This window comes from Halichoerus grypus, chromosome 9, assembly GCF_964656455.1.
Source record: "Halichoerus grypus chromosome 9, mHalGry1.hap1.1, whole genome shotgun sequence".
NCBI classification, from domain to species: Eukaryota; Metazoa; Chordata; class Mammalia; order Carnivora; family Phocidae; genus Halichoerus; species Halichoerus grypus.
Window position 1 is genome coordinate 26,449,742 of NC_135720.1, and position 20,044 is coordinate 26,469,785.

The 20,044-nt window shown below is 40.0% G+C and overlaps 1 protein-coding gene across 1 annotated transcript in view; it reads right to left on the minus strand.

The window, feature by feature from the left end:
- The window catches only part of ARFGEF3 (ARFGEF family member 3), a 171,886-nt gene that overhangs the window by 127,578 nt on the left and 24,264 nt on the right, over positions 1 to 20,044 (minus strand). The gene's annotated exons all lie outside the window — the stretch shown is intronic.

Below are 20,044 nucleotides of genomic sequence, written 5' to 3' on the forward strand. Positions count from 1 at the left end.
TTATTACATGTGGCGGGACTCTCACCAGTCCATGCACGCACGTGCCTTGCTCTTTCCTAAATATAATTGCTGTACCCAGTATCTGGGGTGAGCTACTCGAGAAAGCACCATTTATATAGATTTCAATGCCTTGTTCATACCTCTCTCTCACCTACAAAGGGAATGCATCACCACCACTACTCTGCCTCATCAATATAAATTGAAATTCTATTAACTTGTCAGTTTCTCTCCAATTCAAAATGTTCAACAATCATTTATAATTTTTAAATTTGTTTTTTAGTCTCCATCAGGTAGAGCTGAGTATTGTGATGGGTTCCTAATAAACATGTTTCCAAGACAGAAATATAAATATCAGCAGCTTTGACGAATGAGAAGTACGTGGTACCATGGGAGAGGTGAAAAAGAAATATGTGGGGAGGTAACTGGATATTGTAAAGCTTAAAAAAATAACTGGGCACTAAAATATGTTAGGAATAAACCAAAAGAGCTATAAAAAAATCATCTTTCTGTTAGAACATTCACTCTAAATAATTAAACAATATCCAAGAATTTTAATCAACCTATTATTTCCCCATGGAGCTACACTGGCACAACAAATGGAATGTTACTTAATTCTACCAGGTTCCCGCCCCCCCCTTTAAACCACAGCAACCTCATTTTTATCTGTTTTATATTTTCAGCATAAACTGAAAGATTCATGGAGTATGAAAGCTACAGGGTGAGACTACAGGACTTCGTCTTTGGAGAAATAAGGGTCACTGTTGTAGAACACAATGAAACAGAAAGTTAATTATAGCTCTGATTCCTTCCTATCCACCCTGCAGCTCTGCTGCTTTTCTTTGGATCCTCCATAGCAGCTCCATGACAGATGAAGCAAGAGTCACAGACCCTCCCTCATGCTGGCCACAAAGACAGAACAAAGACAGACTCCATCAGAGAGAACATTAGCCTTCCCAGGCCTTCTCACCCCTCCCCTCACCAACCCAATGCTACAGTGGCCATTTTTACGTGACAATCGATTAACACTGCAGCCATTTTTCATTAGACACATCCTGCGACAGATGGATAAATCATGCAACTGTGCTCCTTCCAGCTGGGGGGCTGAAATTTTGTCACCATATCCTTATTGGCAGCTTAACTACCATTACAAGGCAAACACGGCTATGCAGTCAATTAAAGCAGGAGTAGCTGATTGTTGCCAAGTTGTTGTTGTTTTTTTCTTTTGTTTTAATCAGAACCAGTTTATAAGCCGGAAAAATTAACTGGAAGGGTGAATGTTGAGCAGTAGAAATAACAGGCAGATGGAGTATTAACAGAAGAACCATAGAAGCTCATCTGTAAACCCTTGAAGCCATCAAATTTCCAACAGGATTCATTCATTGGGAAAGAACTTTCAGCTCACATTTGGAGTCAGATGGGCCAGTGAAGGCGCAATACCAATGAGCAAGTATGGAGGCCCCAAACCCTCGCAGTCTTACAGCCTGAAGGAAGGAAAGTCTCTGCTAAACGGCCCTGGGCTGAAAATGCACAGGTAGCACACATTACCCACCAAGGGCACCAAACAAGAGCGGAGGCCACATTCAGCAGCCACAAGGATACTCTGGAAATGCGGAACCTCCCGACCCTTGGGAAGCAGTATTATGTTTGCATATAAACAACTGCAGACTCATATCGCCCTGCTGTCTTCAGAAACAGTCCTTGAAATCCTCATTCCATTTTCTCATCTACTTCCACATTCACACAATTTGTACTGCAGACCTCAGCCAGGTTGTGGACAAATGCCAGGGCCACCAGGTTGCACCAGGATTCTAGGGGACATCACTGAACGGCCTGCTCCCTGTGCTAGTCATGGTCACCGGACAGGACTGAAACATGTAAGTGGTTCACCTAAATGTGGGCTGAATTGAAAGGTTTCAGTGATCAGTGGAAAGAACATGGGCTATGGAACCACATAGACCTGGATTCAAACCCTTACTATAAATTGCATGATCTCAGTCAAGATACTTAACTTTGTTGGGTCTTACTTCCCAATCCATAAAAAGGGCATCTGATGACCAAACCAGCAGGGTTGCAGGAAGGAGTACAAATAATATATCAGGGGTTGGCAAACTTTTTCCATAGAGAGGCAGGTAATAAATATTTTAGGTTTTCTGTCCACGTTGTCTCTGTCCTAAGTACTCAACTCTGCCATAGCTCAAGAGCAGTTATAGACAATACATAAATCAATAAGCATGGCTATGTCCCAATAAAACTTTATTTACAAAAACAGGCAATAAGCCAGATTTGGCCTACAGGCTATAGTGTGCCCAGTCCTGATATTGACAAGGGCAGCACAGATCATGATTTCCTGCACAGGATAATAAGATCTAATCTTGTCACATAGTATGTAGAAAGATTTTGTACAGGACATGGAGCTAATTGTCCTGGGAGGGTTTTGACAAAACCAGGCTCTCTCCTAGAGGGTGATCTTACAGAACCAAGATCTCTCTTAGAAAAATAAGTGTTTTGAGAAAGCTGACAGAAATTTCATCTAAGCCAAGGCACTCCATCATTCCAACCATCTATTCAACCAACATTTGAGCACCAGCAAGACACCATCACGGATGCTCAGAAAAATCTGGCCAAAAACACAACTGAACAGACACTTGCTTTCATTTCATTCAAGGAAAGAAAGAAAAAAATAAAATTAGCACTTATTTCTTTGTTTAGTGTACCTGTCACTTCAACCTTAAAATAGGCATTTTTACCCTGTTTTACATTTGAGAAACTGGAGGTTCAGAGAGGTTCTGTAGCCCACCCAAGGCTACACAGCTAAAATCTACTGAAGACAATCCAAATGGAAATCCATCTGACCCCCAAGACCAAGTTCCTTCCAACACCCTTTGGTCTCAAAATATCAAAGCAAAATTAGGATAGATCTGTTTCTTAACCTTTTCTGGATCATGAACATAAAATATCTGGCACACGACCCTCTTCCTAGGGAAGTGCAGAAATCATTTCAGGGGACTCATGACCCCCCAAATGCCAACTTCATATGGATCCCAAGTTAAAAGCCCCTGACCTCAAGGGAAAGGACCTTGCCCAACATGGTGGAAATTTTGATGGGTCAGAGAAGAGGGACATGTTCCCTGACTGGGCTTAAGTTCCAGAGGATAGACTTTGAAGTGATGTTACGCTGAGCCCTGGGGCAGAGAGGGAGCTGTGTGTGTGTGTGTGTGTGTGTGTGTGTGTGATGACTCTTCAGGATCCAAGGTCTCTTCTCCCCTCAGACCCAGCAGTGCCCTAGATTAGCATCACAAGCCCCAGCTACTGACTTCAACAGGAAATGAACACATGGGAAATGAAAGAAGCTCATAGGCACAACTGATTTCATCGCTTGCTCTGTGGTATCATAACAACTCTGCTGCCTTACTTTTTTTTCTTTTTAAGAGATTTTAATGAAAGAGAACAACAGGCCTGTTAATTGGGTCTCAGGATGACATTTATAATGAAGTTGCAAGGTGACACACACCAGTCCCCTTTGCACATAACGTATTAGAATAAATCATCTTTTGATCTTTCTAGATGCTGCCTCATTGGGAAAAGGGCATACCAGATATCAATTTTCAGTTACATTAAGTGATTATTTTTTATGCACACGCATATGCAAGTTCCCTCTTGCTTAATTAAATAAGGGCAGTGGCCTCAGGTTTCATGTCCTGACATGCGATTATTTCTTAAAGAAGAAGAATCGGCAGTGTTGAATATGCATGAGGAGGACATCATCCTGTGACACTGTGTCTGGTTGTGTCAAGGAGACTAAATCTGTTTCCTTTACTGTGTTGCAAGACCAACTTTACTGGGCTGGAAGATAGCAATGAACACAGGGAAATGAAAATAGGTGAATGGGGGAAAGTTAGGATTTACCAAAAACTAGCTTTCAATACCAACTTCAATATGAACTTCAAGTAAAACCAAATCAATTCCTGAATGTTGGGCTGATTACTCTTTGATGAACCACATGGGAAAGCACACAGAGACTCTAGATCTGTAAGGTCTGCCGACACTCTCCAATTCTAGGATTCTAGGATCTGAGCCATTTATTCAATAATGGTCTGAAATGCTTCATATGATAACCATGGCTCTGGCTGAAAATCAGAGGCACCTATGTGCAAACGTCCATGATCACATGTTCAGCTCTCCTATTTTATTTAATTACAACTTTTTAAAGTAGAGATTGAATTGTCGACAAGACAAAGAAATATTAGATTACTTGTCCAAGGTCCCATGTTTGTAAATGAAACAGCTGTGATTTAAACTTGGACCATCTTCAAAACCCATAGCCTAGGCCTCCACAATGCCTTCACCAGCAGACAGCTCCCCACCAACTGTGGCAGACACGTGGCTTTAAAAAACAGCAGTTCAAAGGTCTCCAAGGTTAAAAGACTAGGGACAGGCATCAAACAAGTAATGTAAATCATCTTATTTTGAGTGACCACTGATGAAGCAATGCATTATACTGACAGTGGGTATGTAGTTATGAAAAGGTATAGACAGTTTGGATGAATGGGAAAATGTGGCTTTAAAACCAGTTGCTGAGTTTAGGCTACAGCCATCTACTTTTCCTAGTAGCCACAGACCTTCCTAATTTGAGTTCAGGAGGTTTTTCACCGCTTCCCCTCCCCCCTTGTGTGACACTTGGGACTTTATTATTTGTGTTTATGAAGACAGGCTGTAAACAGTTTGTATCAACACTGATGAATTTTCATTGACTAAGCTTCGCCAGAGCCAATTCTATTGAACCAACTGGAATTGAAATGGTTCCTTAATTGACCTTCTCTGTGGTGTTAAAAAGGTTTCCACTGTATTATGATTTTTATTTCTACTTTCACAAAATTATTTTTATCAGTATCAATCCTTTTATATTTCATAACAAAGATAAGATTCACCTTCCAGGAACTTTTTTAGGCTCTACGAATGCAACTATGAACAACAGAAAATTCCTTCTCTCCTGCAGGCTTTCAAGATTTCCTAGCAAGCCTACTGCAATTGTTAAGTTGAGCACATGAAATTGCCATTTTTGCAGGTTGGAAGGGGTTGAATATCAGCAATTTTATATGATTTATTTATTTTTTCTTTTTTTTTTAAAGATTTTATTTATTTATTCATGAGAGACAGAGAGAGAGAGAGAGAGAGGCAGAGGGAGAAGCAGGCTCCCAAGGATGCGGGACTCGATCCCAGGACCCTGAGATCATGACCTGAGCCGAAGGCAGATGCTTAACCATCTGAGCCACCCAGGCGCCCAATTTTATATGATTTAATCTATTTTTAAAATCCCAAATAATATGGTTATGTTCATATCTTCTCTCAAAATATATATTTTCACTATCATTTTATTATAAAAGATTTACATGTACCTAAAAACATTCAAATAGTACAGAGGGATAGATAGCAATGAAAGTCAAGTAGGGTACTCTCCGAGAGAGTGAGCTGAACGTTGACGATGGGTGTTTTCAAGACAGTGGCATGGGGGAATCTTGTTTTTTATACTTTCTATTTGTATCAATTTTTATATAATAACTCCAGAATATACTTGCATAGTCTGAACAAAATATTTTTTAAAGCCATAAAGCCACTGGCTCCTTATCAAAATAACCATCATTTTGTTTCCTTCTGTTCAGCCCCAAAAGGTGAGTGCCTTTGCTTGTATACAGGCAAAATATTAAATATGGAACTAATTTCCTCCCATTTCTTACTGGTACTCACATTGACAGTCCATGTATTCTTATTTTATTTTTTTGAGAGAGAGCACACACACACACACACACACAGGGGTGGCTGGCTGTGGGCGGGGGGGGGGGTGGGGGAGAGGAGGGAGGTTGGCAGAGGGAGAGGGAGAGGGAGAATCTTCAGCAGGCTCCACGCCCAGCATGGAGCCCAATGCAGGGCTTGATCTCATGACCCTGAGATCATGACCTGAGCCAAATTCAAGAGTTGCACGTTTAACTGACTAAGCCACCCAGGTGCCCCATTATAGTCCATGTATTCTTTATCTTTATAGCAATTATACCTGCTGTCCTCTTGTCCATAAAGAAAGCCTCCATTTACATGATGGGCCACACTATGCTAATTGATTTGTTTTTGTAATGAAAGGACAGCTACAGGCAATTAAGTAGGCTTATCAATCATCTGAAAACTTGTAAATACAATCTGGATTTTTTTTAATTTAGTTTTATTTTTTTTTAATTTTTTTATTATGTTCAGTTAGGCAACATAGAGTACATCATTAGTTTTTGATGTAGTGTTCAATGATCCATTAGTTGCATATAACACCCAGTGCTCATCACAACACGTGCCCTCCTTAATACCCATCACCCAGCTACCCCATCCCCTCACCTCCCTCCCTTCTGTAACCCTCAGTTTGGAGTCCAGAGTTTCTCATGGTTCATCTCCCTCTCTGATTTCTTCCCATTTAGTTTTCCCTCCCTTCCCCTATGGTCCTCTGTGCTACTCCTTATGTTCCACATATGAGTGAAATCATATGATAACTGTCTTTCTCTGCTTGACTTATTTCACTTAGCATAATCCCCTCCAGGTCCATCCATGTTGATGCAAATGGTTAGGTATTCATCTTCTCTGATGGCTGAGTAATATTCCATTCCTGCTACGAACACTGGGGTGCATATGCCCCTTCTTTTCACTACATCTGTATCTTTGGGGTAAATACCTAGCAGGGCAATTGCTGGGTCGTATTCCATTTACAATAGCACCAAAAACCGTAAGATACCTAGGAATGAACCTAACCAAAGAGGTAAAGGATCTATACTCTACAAACTACAGAACACTTATGAAAGAAATTGAGGAAGACACAAAGAGATGGAAAAACATTCCAAGCTCATGGATCGGAAGAATAAACTTTGTTAAAATGTCTATGCTGCCCAGAGCAATCTACACTTTCAATGCCTTCCCTATCAAAATACCATTGGCATCTTTCACAGAGCTGGAACAAACAATCCTAAAATTTGTATGGAACCAGAAAAGACCTCAAATCGCCAGGGGAATGTTGAAAAAGAAAACCAAAGCTGGGGGCATCATGATGCCTGACTTCAAGCTATATTACTATCTGGCTTTTACCTTTGTTATCTGATAGGTCTAATGGCGCCTACTCTATAGTAGATGGGTATATGTATGGAGGTAGGTTAAATTTGTTCAAACTCTAGAATTTACCTTGAAAACCATATTTTTCTAACATATAAGAGACAAGTTTATTTTCTTCACATTTCTTTTTTTTTTTTAATAAAAGAAGGCAATTCAACTCTGGAAAACACTATGGAGGTTCCTCAAAAAGTTGAAAATAGAGCTACCCTATGACCCAGCAATTGCACTACTGGGCATTTCCCCCAAAGATACAAATGTAGTGATCCGAAGGAGTACGTGTACCCCAATGTTTATAGCAGCAATGTCCACAATAGCCAAACAATGGAAAGAACCTAGATGTCCATCAACAGATGAATGGATAAAGAAGATGTGGTATATGTATATATATACACACACACACACACACACACACACACACACACACACACACACAATGGAATATTATGCAGCCATCAAAAAAACCCCGGAATCTTGCCATTTGCAATGACGTGGATGGAACTAGAGGGTATTATGCTAAGCGAAATAAGTCAGAGAAAGACATGTATCACATGATCTCACTGATATGAGGAATTCTTAATCTCAGGAAACAAATTAAGGGTTGCTGGAGTGGCAGGGGTGAGAGGGATGGGTGGCTGGGTGATAGACACTGGGGAGGGTATGTGCTGTGGTGAGCGCTGTGAATTGTGTAAGACTGATGAATCACAGACCTGTACCTCTGAAACAAATAATACATTATATGTAAAAAAAAAAAAAAAAAAAAAAAAAAAAAGAAGATAGTAGGAAGGGAAAAATGAAGGGGGGGGAATCGGAGGGGGAGGTGAAAAATGAGAGACTATGGACTCTGAGAAACAAACTGAAGGTTCTAGAGGGGAGGGGGGTGGGGGGATGGGTTAGCCTGGTGATGGGTATTAAAGATGGCATGTATTGAGGGTGCCTGGGTGGCTCAGATGGTTAAGCGTCTGCCTTCGGCTCAGGTCATGATCCCGGGGTCCTGGGATCGAGTCCCGCATCGGGCTCCCTGCTGGGCGGGGAGCCTGCTTCTCCCTCTGCCTCTCTCTCTCTCTCTCTGACTCTCATGAATAAATAAATAAAACATTTAAAAAAAAAAAAAAAGATGGCATGTATTGAAGGGAGCACTGGGTGTTACACGCAAACAATGAATCATGGAACACTACATCAACAACTAATGATGGAATATATGGTGATTAACATAACATAATAAAATAAAATAAAAAAGAAGAAAGTAACATAAACACAAAAAATATCCTGTTACATTCTTGTGATGGGACAATGGTAAACCCATTTACCTTTTTCATTTCAAAGTTTTCATCTAATATTCTTACAGTATTTAAAAACTACAGAACATTAAATATCAAGAAAACAGTTCATAAAGGTGAGTGCATTTTTATTCATTCTGAAAATACCTTTTTCCAGTTTTACTGAGACTTAATGACCTATAACATATTAGTTTTAGGTGTACAACATAATGATTTGATATATGTGTATACTGCAAAATGATTGCCACAATAAGTTTAGTTAACATCTAACACCTCACATAGTTACATTTTTTGTCTTGTGATGAGAACTTTGAAGAGGACTCTCTTAGCAACTTTCAAATATACAACAGTGTTGTTAACTGTAGTCACCATGCTGTACATGACATCTCAGACCTTATTTATCTTTGGAAAAAAATTAAAGACACATCATGGCTTGATATTTTCCCTATAATCTGGGTTTATCAATATTAATACTTCTGCCATAAGATATACATTCTGTGTAATTAAGTAGAAAAACACTGAAGTTTTTTTTTTTTAATTTCTGAGAAAAAGAGACATGAAGTCCACACTAATCATAAGGGAGGCTGCTCTGGAATTCATTTTTTCTATAACTATTGAGCATTTATTATGTTCAGGGCATTACAGAGGGAAAAGCAGCCATCATTCCTGTCCAAGATAGGGGCAAATGTCAATTCACCTTCTGATCATCAAAAAGAAGGAAAATACCTGAGAAGTGTTAGCATCAGGGCTATTAAGGTCAGCTGAGCTTATAACGATGAGCGAGTCCAATGAAAAGATCAAAGCAAGTGGCCTTCTCCTTCCACCGGACACAAACGCTGTACTGGACACAACATAGTGGCTTGTTTCTTTGGCTTGAGTGTTCTGTCACTGTCAACCAGATGATCCCTAATTGATACACGGGAGAGGAGCCACGCAAGTATAGAAATGCCATTTATTAAAGCCTTCAGTGTGCCAGGCACCACTTTAAGAGCTTAGACACATGATCTACACTTTAAGCTTCATGCCAGCCCAATTAAGAGGGACAAAAAGTACGGGCATTTATCGATGAGGGGCAAGAGGATAAGAGAGGAAAACTCAGTCCTGGAAAAGAGGTTGAACAGCAACGGGAGCCGTGAACCCAAGCTTCTCCACAGCAGATGACCTTAACCGCTACCATTTGTCACTCTCAAACCCTGTTCCAAGACTGGGTTAAGCATTTTACACCCAGTAAGCCTGTGAAGGACCTTTTGTGAAAAACAAACAAACAAACAAACAGCCCAGCCTCCTTTCTTCCTGTCCATTGCCAATCCAACCTTACATTTGCTCACATTATCTCCCACATCAACCATTTACCCACTGACTTGTATATTTTTCCACTGTGAAACACTGTAAACTCTTTCTCACCTCCATCAACACGCTTAGCAATTCCTCATATAACCTTTCTTGTGGCACCACGTAAAGGTTTATTCTTTAAGACTTCCATAAAAAATAATTTGTCAATAGCTATCAAGAGCTTACAAATGTGAATATGTTTCGCCAAGGATTTTCTACTCCATGAAACCTTTCTAAAGAAATCATTATACACGTAGCAAAGATTTAGATGCAAAGACTTTTTACTGTCATTTTATTTATTTATAATGTAAATAAGGTTAAAGAAATCATGGCACATTTATAGAAGGGAATAATAGACAATAATTAAAAGTATTCTGGAAAGTTTTCATTGACACAGGAAAGTGCTTTGAAATCTTATGCCAAAAAATTTAAAAATGAAAATGCAATGGAGAATATATATACCATGTCATGGCCCCCCTCTTAAATAAACCATTACATACAATTATAGAATGGGTGGAGGAGAGAGAGAGGCTGGTAAGAAATTCCTCAGAACATATCCAGAATCTCTCACTGCCTTTTGGGAATATAGATGATCTTGGTTTTATTATTATATGTTTCTACATTTAAAAAATTTTCAAGAATATATTACCTTTAGAAATAAAAGGGAAACTAGCCCAGGGAAAAACACCCTATTTTCCTTCAAAGCTTTTGGCCCGGGACCCTGAATGGCCATGTTTCCCGTAACAGCTTTCATCTAATCCTTCCTGAGCTTCTGCTGTGCCAACTTCTCATACTCTGTCAAGTCACCACCCTTCCCTCTTTATCAAAAACTAGGCCATATTCCTGCAATAGTTTCTCTTCTCTTTCCTCTAAGACATTCCTTTACTATCCTTCAAACACTTCCTGAATTCTTTCTTCGCCCTAAAGTCTTTTTGACTGAAAATAGGCTTGCTTATGACCCTCAAATATAATTACCTTAGTCATGTAATCTAAAATAAGTATGCTTAGTTTCATTTTGCTTCTTTCTAGGGCAGGTTAAACTTAAAGTTTAAAATTAAACTTTCAGGCTTAGCATGTAAATATACCAATAGCATGAAACCTGCCTATGGGAATGGTTCTGCCCTGTGCCATAACATGGAACCACATGCATTTTGTTACTTAATGATTTTTTACGATGGAAGTGTTCCAGCTGGCAATGAAGAGGTAGGACTCTGCCCAGAATCTCTGTCATGAAGAGGCAAAAAGCAATAAACCACCAAAACAGAAAGGATTTCTAACTCAAATATTCAAATCTTAGGGAAGAAGAAAAGGTATCTGGACAATACCACAACATAATCTTTTTTATGTGCTGACAACTTCATGCAAACAGGTAGCTACCTCTTGAAAAATAACAATTAATGGTATAAATATCTTTCAGAAAAGTCTATGTAATTAAACACAGGTAACTTAAAAAGGCAAAACTAAACTAGTCACATTGAGACAAAACTGTGATTTAGGCTTTATTCAGAACTCACTGGCCTGTTAAAGTTCACAAGTAATATAGATATACACATTTTTTAATAATGACTTCTCACCACTTAAATGCCATGATAGTGAAATTATAGGGCTAAAAGTAAAGTAGCATTTTCCTGTTAAATAGAAATTGCCAGCTGTGATGTCAAAATGCCTTAAAAAACTAGTCCATTAGCAGATCAGCACAACTGTCAGAACTAAAATTTGTATTCCTCAATTGTTAATAATGCACTTGTGAAAAGTACATAAGATTCTTAGTAATAAAAGGGTCTTTCTTAAAAAAATAAATATCTAGCCTACTATATATGTCCAGAATTTGTATGAAAACATAGGCCTATAATGATAAGATAGCCAGTTCATGTCCATGTGGAAGCCACAGCCTCAGGGAAGTAACAGACATAGGACAATATAAAAACATAGGTAATAAAGCAATGCACACTTTATTAAGGTATAAACAATCAACCATGAATGTATAACAGGAATAGGAGAGATCCTGTCTCTAGAAAAATTCAAGTGTCTTCATGGACAAGGTGATATTCATTTGGCCTTGAAATTGGGAGTGTAGTATTGGACTTGGTAAGCCAGGGAAAGAAGTGGGAAAGACATACCCAACTGAGGTTGTAGGTACAAAGGGACAGAGTGGGTTCATTATGACCAGATAAGTCATAGTGGGAAGACTGATGAGAAAGGAGTTTGGCAGGGTAGATTTGAGGCAGCTTTTGAAGGGTCTTTGCATGGTATCCCAGAGAAACTGGCCTTAAGCCAGTTGAAAATGAGGAGCTAATGGAAGATTTTTAATCCAGGGAACAATGTGACCCCAGACGTTTTCTACAAAATGGAACTCTGGCTACAATGTAGGGAATGGATAGACAATCATGGAATAAAATTCTGGAGTCCAACTAATCTGCATCAAATTCAGACTCTGCCAATTATAATCTGTACACTAAGTATTTAACCTCTGCAACTCTCACTTTATATATGGATCTAATATTACCTACCTGGAGAAGTATTACAATTATTCGATAAAAAGCTACATTAGAAAAGTTCTTGATTTCCCATTCTAACATTTACAGCACTCCTGAAGATTCCTGGCCCAACCCCCTTCTCTTCCTACCCCTGGCTCAGTCCTACCCCACAAGGGTCTCATGGCATGGGTCTCAGACTACAAACTATGCAAATAGCTGCTGTTTAGTCAGCCCTTGGGCCTAGATATGTAGACATCTATGGCACCATTTATCTGCTTTCTGAAAGATAAAGCCAGGAAAGAGGTCCATATGCAGTTTTTGGAAGGAGGCTCAGCATAGTCTAAGTAGGGAATTCTGAGGTCTCAAGTGCCCAGAGCAAGAGCTGAGGGGATGGGGTGGGCTCTGGGTGGGAATGTTCCCTCTACCTTGGAGAGGACAAGAATGGGGCCTCTACAACATGAGCCCAGAGAAGGGTACCACTTCTCCCAGGACTTAGGGTGGTATGATAGTGTTTAGCATGTTGCACATACTCAACAAATTATTATTTTCATGGTACTTTTTCTCACTGTCACCACTGTCTTGTTACTATAGTTTTGTTGTTGTCATCATTTTTTACTGGAGGCAGCAAAGCCTGGAGGAAGGGACTACACTGTTATAAGGCCCCAGTGCTAAAAGTACAATGCAGTTAGGCCATATTCAGGAATGGAAAGGAAGAAACGGAACCTAGAGATAGCACAGAAGTGGAGTAGAGAGGACCTACTGAAAGAACAGTTTTGAGGATGGAAATGGGAAGAATAATAACTGTATTTTATATATTTTGAGTTTCAGGTTCCTTTGGGCATCTAAGTGTTGGTAAGTAGAAAACTGGATGTACTGGTTTGGAGCTCAGGAATTAGAAGCTATCCATCTTCAAGTGGTAGCTGAAGTCTTGGAAGTGCTTGAAACTTCCAAGGCAAAGTACAAGAAGAAGGACAGCAGAAGGACAGAGCTCAGAAAAATCCCTCCAGCCAGTGAATGAGGAGAAGAAAGGATGCTAGCAAAGAAGTCACAGAAGCTGTGATGCATAGAAAGATGGCAGAAGGAAAGCTGTCTTTCAGAGACATGTCCATCAGTACTAGGACCTACCAGTCACTGAGTGCCCGCTCTGTACCAGGCATAAGGACTGGTCATACATATATGATCTCATTTAATTGAGTACTTACAAAACTGATTATTTCCTCATGATCAATGAGCTAACAGACTCAGAGATGGTAAGTACTTTGTCCCATGTCACCCAGCTACTATACAGCATTAGGTCCCATTAGAAGCTTAACCCTACTGTTAAAACAGGAAAAACAAGGAACACTTTGATCATGGCTCTAGAGGAGGAGATGTGGAAAGAAGAAGTGGTAAGCCCATCCATCAGAGGAGGCTATGAGCTGGGAACTTTCCCATTATGTTAGAACTCATTTAATCCTCATGAGAACTTGGATGGTGGGCATTATTGAGTTCATTTTTCAGTTCAAGTCATGGAGGCTCCCAAAGTCATGTACCCATTCACAGAACTGGTAAATGGATGAGTCCAGATTCAAATATAAGGACTACGTGACACAAAAGTCTTCTCTCTTTCCTAGCAGCGTGCTACCTCTCCATCATGAGGAAGCAAAAGCTAAAAGCAGAGGAGAAAGGCATCTACAATATGGAGACAAGCACAGGCATCCCTGCAAATTAACCAAAGTAATGAAAATTTTTTTATTTTCCAGCTGACCTATGTTCTCCCCCAAAACAACCCAGCACATGGAAAGCCAGTGCAATAATCTCCACTTTTCTCAGGCCAGGTACATCTGAGAACTGGTTCCATCTGAGTGGCACACTCAGATATAAAATGTATAGGCCTATAGGTCACAGAAAATAGAAAAATCTGTATCCTCTATTCTTTTATTGACTTTTTATCTACAGCAATAAAATTTTCAGCATTAAATTGTCAAATTTAGTCCAAGATGTAAAAGCTAAGCATCTGGCTAGTTTGAATACAGGGAAAGGCCAAGAACAATACATTAAAGCTTAATCTCCAGTGTCAAGATAGACTGTACCATTCAAGTCTAACAATCGTTCATCAAAGGCACGCTCAGTGCTTTTAAACCTCATGTCCTCTCTATTTACACATCCATCCATCTTTACAAATGCTACCCTCCTCCATGCTTCTGCTAGACCCTACTCGCATTTCTAGAGCCCCTCCTGGCAGGGTTAGGGCCTCCTCCACCCTATAGGATATTGTAGCTGGTGACACAGGTGGTTAGGGATATTGTTAAATAACTGTGGGGGGAAATGTATTCACCTTTCTTGGCTCACGATCAACTGGTAATGAAGGTGGTGAAAGCTACTAAGCAAGTGAACTGCCTTACTAATATTACAATGGCATACTAAATTTTAAAACTGGACTATACCTTCAAAGAAGAGGAGCTCTCCAGCATTTTATGCCAATTTTTGATCAATTGTTAGAACAATGAGGGAAATATTAAAGTGATTTTTCCTATGGTACATCAATTGGATGGAATTTTAATAGCCTTCAAAATGTTTTTAAAGAACGCCTAGTGGCACTTGAATATTGTTTTCAATACTAAGTGAAAGTAGCAAGTTGCAAAACATTACATACCTTGTGACCTAATTTTCACGACATACATTCAAAAGAAAATAAACCAATGTTAAGATTTATTATCTCTAGATGATCTGGCTTTTGCATCCAGCTGTCAAGGGTGGGAGTCCAGACTTTACAAGTTATTACTGATTAACCCTAGGCAAGTCCTAGCTGCTCCATGCCTCAGTGTCCTCATCTATAAAGTATGGATGTAATGAAACCTATGAATAGTTCAAGTAACATGGCATTGTATGTCAAGAATTACATTTTCTAGGCTTTTGAATTTTCTACAGTATGAACATACTTCACAACCTAAAAACATTCATTTTTCCCCCCACAAGTGTGTTATTTGTGTATTCTCTTACTTTCTAGATAATTTAAAACATGTATATTTCATACTGTAGGACACAAAGGATTCCTTTTAGACACCCTCTCTTATGCCACTCACAAAAATCAACTCAAAATGGATTAAAGACTTAAATGTAAGACCTGAAACCACAAAACTCCTAGAATATAGAAAAAAAGCTCCTTGACATTGGCCTTAGCAACAATTTATTGGATAACAACCAAAGGCACAGACAACAAAAGCAAAAACAAACAATTGGGGCATCAAACTAAAAAGGTTTTTCACAGCAAAGGAAACAATCAACAAAATGAAAATGCAACCTACAGAATGGGAGAAGATATTTGCAAACCATCTACCTGATAGAGGTTAATATCTAAAATATGTAAGAAATGCACATAACTCAATAGCAATAATATAATATTAATAATAATAAATAATCCCATTAAAAATGGGCAAAGAAATGGAAAAGACATTTTTCCAAAGAAGACATATGAATTTTCAACAGGTACATTAAAAGGTTGTTCAAAATCATTAATCATCAGGGAAATGCAAATTCAAAACTACAATGAGACATCACCTCACACCTGTTAGGATGGCTATTTTCAAAAAGACAAGAGATAACAAGGATTGGCGAGGATCTGGAGTAAAGGGAGCCCTGTGCACTGCCGGTGAGAATGTAAATTGGCACAGCCATTATGAAAAACAGTATGGAACTTCCTCAAAAAATTAAATATGGAACTACTATATGGCCCAACAATCCCTGGGCATATAACCAAAGGAAATGAAACCAGTATCTCAAAGAAGTATCCGTATTCCTACGTGTGCTGCAGCATTATTCATAATAGCCAAGGTATGGAAACGACCTAAGTGTCCATCAACAGATGAATGGATAAAGCAAATGTGATATGTATCTACCTAGATATCTATATTTATATAGATATCTACATATATATCAGATATACCTAGATACCTGTACTTCAGATACTTAGCATAAATACACAAACACACAATGGAATATTACTCAGCTGTAGAAAGAAGGAAATCCTGCCAATTGTGCAACATGGATGAACCTGAGGACATTATGCTAAGTGAAATAAGCCAGAGTCAGAAAGACAAACACTGCATGATCTCACTTATATGTGGAATCTAAAAAAGTCAAACTCAAAGAGAGTAGAATGGTGGTCGCCAGGGGCTAAAAGGTGGAGGAATAGGGAGATGTTGGTCAAAGGGTACAAACTTTCAATTATAAGATGAATAAATTCTGGGGATGTAATGTACAACATGGTAACAATAGTCAGTAATATTTTATTATATACTTGAAATTTGCTAAGACAGTAGATCTTAAGTGTTCTCATAACACACAAAAATTGTAACTATGGAGGTGATGGATATGTCCATTAACTTGATTGTGGTCATCATTTCACAATGTATACATATCTCAAATCATCACGCTATACACCTTAAATAGATACAAATTTGTTTGTCAATAAAGCTGGGAAAAGAAACTGAATGCCTTTTTATATTTTGAAGTTATAGCCTGTGTCTTATTAAACACCCCACAGTTCTTTCCCCATAGGCATCAGTAAGGATTTTATTTTTTTATTATGTTATGTTAATCACCATACATTACATCATTAGTTTTTGATGTAGTGATCCATGATTCATTGCTTGCGTATAACACTCAGTGCTCCATTCAATACGTGCCCTCTTTAATACCCATCACCAGGCTAACCCATCCCCCCACCCTCCTCCCCTCTAGAACCCTCAGCTTGTTTTTCAGAGTCCATAGTCTCTCATGGTTCGTCTCCCCCTCGGTCCCCATAGGCATCAAAAATCACGTTCGGCCATCTGCGTACAAAGATCACACCCCTTAAGCAATACGTTTTGGCAATAACCATCAGACAGAGAACAATGACGTAAAATTTTACATTCCCACAAATAGCAACTTCTCCCAACAGTCGTGCGTGCGTGTGTGTGTGTGTGTGTGTGTGTGTGTGTGTGTGGTGTTTCAACCACTGAATATCCCAAAAGATCCTGCTCTGTAAGCACTCTCTAAAAACAGGCCTTGGGTGAGAGCCAAAAAGATCGGTTTGGTTCCTTATTAGCCGTCTGCTTTAAACATGTTATAGATTTTATACCTCCCCTTGCCCCACCTGTAGACTCAGCTGGATAAAATCCACATTAATCGGCTACTCAGCAGCCTCAGGTCTGGCACGATCTGATATGCAGACAAGACTGTTTCTCGGGATGTATTTAATTTTAAAGGCTGGCACTGGGTCTGCATGCTAACTTAGTTACCCTTCAGCCTGCTAAACGGCCTTAGCGCCCAGTCATCCTGAAAGCGGCTGTGTTTGTAACAATACATCAGCAAGGGGCTGCTCTACTCCACTCTGGGTGGTGTTGAATCTATGACACACCCACATGACCTTCCTAAATGAAACACGTACTGGACGAAAAACAAATATGCCCCCTATTTTTTTTTTTTTTATGTACTGAAGAGAAAAAGCAGCAGCGGACTGCTCTCTTAGTGAGATGATTGAAGATCAAGACAGCACACGCTGCCTGACAACAATCCCAGCCCAGGGCATGAACATGGGACATCAAGGGACTGAAAGCCTGGCCAAACCAGGAGGGCCATGGTGGCGCTCCTCTGCCTCATGGGTGTAAACAGGAGTCGGCCTGGTGTTTCTGTCGCCAGCCACAGCCACCAGAGATCACGGAGCGCGAACGGCACACGGCCAGCGGCTACAGGTTTGGCTCTAAATGGCCTACAGCTAAATAGAGACCTAGTTTGCAAAAGTACATATACGGGTACCCACAAAATCCGGGAAAACAAGCTGAGATCCTGCAGGCTCATAAAGATGTTCACATGGAAGAAAGGGAAATTTGTAGATAAACCCACAGAGTATTCAAGTATTTTAAACACTATAATTAAAATTCTGCTATAATTGTTATTTGTATTGGCAAAATCTCCCTACGTAGAAACCCCTGGCTAAGGAAAGGGGTCTCTCCTTCTAGAAGGTAAAAAAAAGGACCCCCATTCATTTTCTAGCCTAATATTGATGGGAGAGGTCCCCACTATGGAAAGCTGAGATTAACACTCTATCCCCGAAACACCTTTCCAGCTACTCAGACACCTTGTCACTAGGGGGACTCAACACAGCGTTTGCATCACAGTGTTTGTTCTTCCCTGAGTGTCAGAAGGCACCAGGACACTCTCAGTTCCAGCCTGGGGAGGCAAGAACGAGCGGACCAGGCTCAAAATGACCAAGAACCCTGCTGTTGAAAGGCAGGGTTAAATCAACCTTAGAAAAACGTTCATACTCCAATTTGTGGGCACTAGCTGGCTGTCCTTTCTCCCTGGAGAGTCCGAGGGACCCGAGATCTCTATGCAGGCTGGGCTCCACCCAGTTGTCCCTGAAAAGTCAAAGCCATCCATGCTGGGGAGCCAGGGTAGCTGGGCCTGCCCAGTGGAAAGCCCAGGGTATCTGGGCAGGAAGGCCCCCTGCTCTGGATTAAGTATAAAGCTATCAGGGAAGATCACAGTGTCAGGGAAGGCAATGGAGTCTGTTAAAAAAACATCGTTGGCCCAACTTGGAAATCGGTGATTTCGTTTTGGCCAACAAATGTCAGGGATAATCCTAAGTATATTACTTTGGTCTCTCGGGTGTGCAATTTCTGTTCACAAGACAAGCACAGAAGCTTTCTAGACTCCTTTGAAAGGATGGGAAGGATCACCTGAGTAGGGATACGAAAGAGCTTTGAAAGCAAACATTTTATGGGAAATAGGAGGGAAGCACAGTGAGAAGAACAGCAGAGCCTAAGGAAACCAGTTCTTGGTCTCTGTACGTCTCAGTCATCTTATCAGCAAGATGGGGTAGCTCTATCACCTTTTCAAATTCTCGTAGCCTCTGCTTCTTTGAGATGTGTGGCTTGCAGGTTTAGTGGCCTTCTTCTTAGCAACTTGACTGCAACTTTGCTTTTGGCTGACAGCATGGTCAGCCTCAAGGGGTAAATCAAGATTGGTCTAAGTTGTTCCCGACCATCCTGTTTCCTACTTTTTCCGCCTCCCTTGTGGCTCTTGAAGTACTTTGGCTTTCCTGATGAAAAGGGCAGGACCGGTTTAGTTGGCACTGCCCTTCTGCCTTCCGTGTTGGGTGGGGGCGTGCTGACTACAGCTGCAAGGGCCATTTTGCGGTTCAAAAAGCCAAAATACAATGGAAGGTCAGCAGTATCCTAGACATACCAGATTGCCTATTACAGGAGAAAAATAAGCCCCATCTTGTTTAAACCATAGTTAGGCTTTCCATTACTTACAGCTGAATGCATTCGTAACTTATATACTACTAAAGCTGATTTCTTTTTTTTTTAAGATTTTATTTATTTGAAAGAGAGATAATGAGAGGGAGCACAAGCAGGGGTGGGGAAAGGGAGAAGCAGGCTCCCCACTGAGCAGGGAGCCCAATGTAGGGCTTGATTCCAGGACACCAGGATCATGACCTGAGCAGAAGGCAGACACTTAACCAACTGATTACAAACACCCCCTAAAACCAATTTTTAGAGAAAAGCCAATATTCAAGTAATCACGTGTGCCTTCTGCCCCAATACATTTCCCAAAGGTGAAAGGGGAAATGAAGGAATAGAAAGGGAAAACAGTAACATATCTAAGTGATGGGTATTCAGCAAATATCCATTGAAGACATAGATTATATGAGTTAAAAGAACAACTTTTAAGTCAAACCTGTATTTGAACCTCTATCTATCCCATATTAGCTGTGTGACTTCAGGCAAATGATTTGATCACTCCAGCCTCAGTTTTCTTATTCAAATATAAATTATATTTGCACTTATTGTACTT